Genomic DNA, 4,595 nt, shown 5'->3' with positions numbered 1-4,595 from the left:
GCCCGGCTGCCAAATTTGAAACGTCCAGCGATTGCGCCCTCTCGAAAGCTGCCAGCACTGAAAGCTCTACCTGGTTTTCACTGTCCCTTGGAACTGCATTCGCTGCCGCACAGACATTCGCGGTCCGCAAAAGCCTTGGTTGGTTATGATGCAACAATGGCTATGTGACTCTCGCAGAGCTCGGCTGCCAAATTCGAAACGTACACCGATTGCGCCCACACGAAAGCCGCCAGCACTGAAAGCTCTACCTGGTTTTCACTGTCCCTTGGAACTGCATTCACTGCCGCACAGACATTCGCGCTCTGCAAAAGCCTTGGTTGGGTATGGTGCAACAATGCCTATGTGAATCTTGCACAGCCCGGCTGCCAAATTCGAAACATCCACCGATTGCGCCCACACGAAAGCTGCCAGCACTGAAAGGTCTACCTGGTTTTCACTGTCCCTTGGAACTGCATTCGCTGCCGCACAGACATTCGCGGTCCGCAAAAGTCTTGGTTGGTTATGATGCAACAATGCCTATGTGACTCTCGCAGAGCCCGGCTGCCAAATTTGAAACGTCCACTGATTGCGCCCACACGAAAGCTGCCAGCACTGAAAGCTGTACCTGGTTTTCACTGTCCCTTGGAACTGCATTCGCTGCCGCACAGACATTCGCGCTCTGCGCAAGCCTTGGTTGGTTATGATGCAACAATGCCTATGTGACTCTGGCAGAGCCCGGCTGCCAAATTTGAAACGTCCAGCGATTGCGCCCACACGAAAGCTGCCAGCACTGAAAGCTCTACCTGGTTTTCACTGTCCCTTGGAACTGCATTCGCTGCCGCACAGACATTCGCGCTCTGCGCAAGCCGTGGTTGGTTATGATGCAACAATGCCTATGTGAGTCTGGCAGAGCCCGGCTGCCAAATTCGAAACGTCCAGCGATTGCGCCCACACGAAAGCTGCCAGCACTGAAAGCTCTACCTGGTTTTCACTGTCCCTTGGAACTGCATTCGCTGCCGCACAGACATTCGCGATCAGCGCAAGCCTTGGTTGGTTATGATGCAACAATGCCTATGTGACTCTGGCAGAGACCGGCTGCCAAATTTGAAACGTCCAGCGATTGCGCCCACACGAAAGCTGCCAGCACTGAAAGCTCTACCTGGTTTTCACTGTCCCTTGGAACTGCATTCGCTGCCGCACAGACATTCGCGCTCTGCGCAAGCCTTGGTTGGTTATGACGCAACAATGGCTATGTGACTCTGGCAGAGCCCGGCTGCCAAATTTGAAATGTACACCGATTGCGCCCACACGAAAGCTGCCAGCACTGAAAGCTCTACCTGGTTTTCACTGTCCCTTGGAACTGCATTCGCTGCCACACAGACATTCGCGCTCCGCAAAAGCCTTGGTTGGTTATGATGCAACAATGCCTATGTGACTCTGGCAGAGCCCGGCTGCCAAATTTGAAACGTCCAGCGATTGCGCCCACATGAAAGCTGCCAGCACTGAAAGCTCTACCTGGTTTTCACTGTCCCTTGGAACTGCATTCGCTGCCGCACAGACATTCGCGCTCTGCGCAAGCCTTGGTTGGTTATGATGCAACAATGCCTATGTGACTCATGCAGAGCCCGGCTGCCAAATTCGAAACGTCCAGCGATTGCGCTCACACGAAAGCTGCCAGCACTGAAAGCTCTACCTGGTTTTCACTGTCCCTTGGAACTGCATTCGCTGCCGCACAGACATTCGAGCTCTGCAAAAGCCTTGGTTGGGTATGATGCAACAATGCCTATGTGACTCTGGCAGAGCCCGGCTGCCAAATTTGAAACGTCCAGCGATTGCGCCCACACGAAAGCTGCCAGCACTGAAAGCTCTACCTGGTTTTCACTGTCCCTTGGAACTGCATTCGCTGCCGCACAGACATTCGCGCTCCGCAAAAGCCTTGGTTGGTTATGATGCAACAATGCCTATGTGACTCTGGCAGAGCCCGGCTGCCAAATTTGAAACGTCCAGCGATTGCGCCCACACGAAAGCTGCCAGCACTGAAAGCTCTACCTGGTTTTCACTGTCCCTTGGAACTGCATTCGCTGCCGCACTGACATTCGCGCTCCGCAAAAGCCTTGGTTGGTTATGATGCAACAATGCCTATGTGACTCATGCAGAGCCCGGCTGCCAAATTTGAAACGTCCAGCGATTGCGCCCACACGATAGCTGCCAGCACTGAAAGCTCTACCTGGTTTTCACTGTCCCTTGGAACTGCATTCGCTGCCGCACAGACATTCGCGCTCTGCGCAAGCCTTGGTTGGTTATGATGCAACAATGCCTATGTGACTCTCGCAGAGCCCGGCTGCCAAATTTGAATTGTACACCGATTGCGCCCTCTCGAAAGCTGCCAGCACTGAAAGCTCTACCTGGTTTTCACTGTCCCTTGGAACTGCATTCGCTGCCGCACAGACATTCGCGCTCTGCGCAAGCCTTGGTTGGTTATGATGCAACAATGCCTATGTGACTCATGCAGAGCCCGGCTGCCAAATTCGAAACATCCACTGATTGCGCCCACACGAAAGCTGCCAGCACTGAAAGCTCTACCTGGTTTTCACTGTCCCTTGGAACTGCATTCACTGCCGCACAGACATTCGCGCTCTGCGCAAGCCTTGGTTGGTTATGATGCAACAATGCCTATGTGACTCTGGCAGAGCCCGGCTGCCAAATTTGAAACCTCCACCGATTGCGCCCACACGAAAGCTGCGAGCACTGAAAGCTCTACCTGGTTTTCACTGTCCCTTGGAACTGCATTCGCTGCCGCACAGACATTCGCGCTCCGCAAAAGCCTTGGTTGGTTATGATGCAACAATGCCTATGTGACTCTGGCAGAGCCCGGCTGCCAAATTCGAAACGTCCAGCGATTGCGCCCACACGAAAGCTGCCAGCACTGAAAGCTCTACCTGGTTTTCACTGTCCCTTGGAACTGCATTCGCTGCCGCACAGACATTCGCGCTCCGCAAAAGCCTTGGTTGGTTATGATGCAACAATGCCTATGTGACTCTGGCAGAGCCCGGCTGCCAAATTCGAAACGTCCAGCGATTGCGCCCACACGAAAGCTGCCAGCACTGAAAGCTCTACCTGGTTTTCACTGTCCCTTGGAACTGCATTCGCTGCCGCACAGACATTCGCGCTCTGCGCAAGCCTTGGTTGGTTATGATGCAACAATGCCTATGTGACTCATGCAGAGCCCGGCTGCCAAATTCGAAACGTCCAGCGATTGCGCCCACACGAAAGCTGCCAGCACTGAAAGCTCTACCTGGTTTTCACTGTCTCTTGGAACTGCATTCGCTGCCGCACAGACATTCGCGCTCTGCAAAAGCCTTGGTTGGTTATGATGCAACAATGCCTATGTGACTCTCGCACTGCCCGCTGCCAAATTTGAAACGTGCACTGATTGCGCCCACACGAAAGCTGCCAGCACTGAAAGCTCTACCTGCTTTTCACTGTCGCTTGGAACTGCATTCGCTGCCGCACAGACATTCGCGCTCTGCGCAAGCCTTGGTTGGTTATGATGCAACAATGCCTATGTGACTCTCGCAGAGCCCGGCTGCCAAATTTGAAACGTCCAGCGATTGCGCCCACATGAAAGCTGCCAGCACTGAAAGCTCTACCTGGTTTTCACTGTCCCTTGGAACTGCATTCGCTGCCGCACAGACATTCGCGCTCTGCAAAAGCCTTGGTTGGGTATGATGCAACAATGCCTATGTAACTCATGCAGAGCCCGGCTGCCAAATTTGAAACCTCCACCGATTGCGCCCACACGAAAGCTGCCAGCACTGAAAGCTCTACCTGGTTTTCACTGTCCCTTGGAACTGCATTCGCTGCCGCACAGACATTCGCGCTCTGCAAAAGCCTTGGTTGGGTATGATGCAACAATGCCTATGTGACTCTCGCACAGCCCGCTGCCAAATTTGAAACGTCCAGCGATTGCGCCCACACGAAAGCTGCCAGAACTGAAAGCTCTACCTGGTTTTCACTGTCCCTTGGAACTGCATTCGCTGCCGCACAGACATTCGCGCTCCGCAAAAGCCTTGGTTGGTTATGATGCAACAATGCCTATGTGACTCTGGCAGAGCCCGGCTGCCAAATTCGAAAAGTCCAGCGATTGCGCCCACACGAAAGCTGCCAGCACTGAAAGCTCTACCTGGTTTTCACTGTCCCTTGGAACTGCATTCGCTGCCACACAGACATTCGCGCTCCGCAAAAGCCTTGGTTGGTTATGATGCAACAATGCCTATGTGACTCTCGCAGAGCCCGGCTGCCAAATTCGAAAAATCCAGCGATTGCGCCCACACGATAGCTGCCAGCACTGAAAGCTCTACCTGGTTTTCACTGTCCCTTGGAACTGCATTCGCTGCCGCACAGACATTCGCGCTCTGCGCAAGCCTTGGTTGGTTATGATGCAACAATGCCTATGTGACTCATGCAGAGCCCGGCTGCCAAATTCGAAACGTCCAGCGATTGCGCCCACACGAAAGCTGCCAGCACTGAAAGCTCTACCTGGTTTTCACTGTCCCTTGGAACTGCATTCGCTGCCGCACAGACATTCGCGCTCTGCAAAAGCCTTGGTTGGTTAT

This window comes from Mycteria americana, unplaced genomic scaffold (assembly GCF_035582795.1).
Source record: "Mycteria americana isolate JAX WOST 10 ecotype Jacksonville Zoo and Gardens unplaced genomic scaffold, USCA_MyAme_1.0 Scaffold_27, whole genome shotgun sequence".
NCBI classification, from domain to species: Eukaryota; Metazoa; Chordata; class Aves; order Ciconiiformes; family Ciconiidae; genus Mycteria; species Mycteria americana.
The sequence above is the reverse complement of the archived record's forward strand: the minus strand, read 5'-3'. Positions refer to the sequence as shown.